Source organism: Parasteatoda tepidariorum, chromosome 5, assembly GCF_982258835.1.
Source record: "Parasteatoda tepidariorum strain Cologne lab strain chromosome 5, Ptep-v5.0, whole genome shotgun sequence".
Lineage (NCBI taxonomy): Eukaryota > Metazoa > Arthropoda > Arachnida > Araneae > Theridiidae > Parasteatoda > Parasteatoda tepidariorum.
In genome coordinates, this window is record NC_141759.1 from 66,905,997 (window position 1) to 66,906,273 (window position 277).

Genomic DNA, 277 nt, shown 5'->3' on the forward strand with positions numbered 1-277 from the left:
AATATAGGCTCTGCGCATTCGCTAGTTTCGGTTTTGTTTTTCACTGCTATTTGCTTTATTCTTTTTTAATCCTTCACGCAGTTGAGAAAGAAAGCTTCATTCTCAATTGCAGTACCAAACTTAAATACGTATTACGTTGTATCAACACCAGTTGTTAGGTATTAATTTTTTATTTCTTAGGGAAGAAAAAGCATTGTTGAATAAAATTATTGAATTGAGAATTCCAAAAAAAAGATTATTGAATTTTCTTTTGTAACAACGTTTTATTTCATTCTGG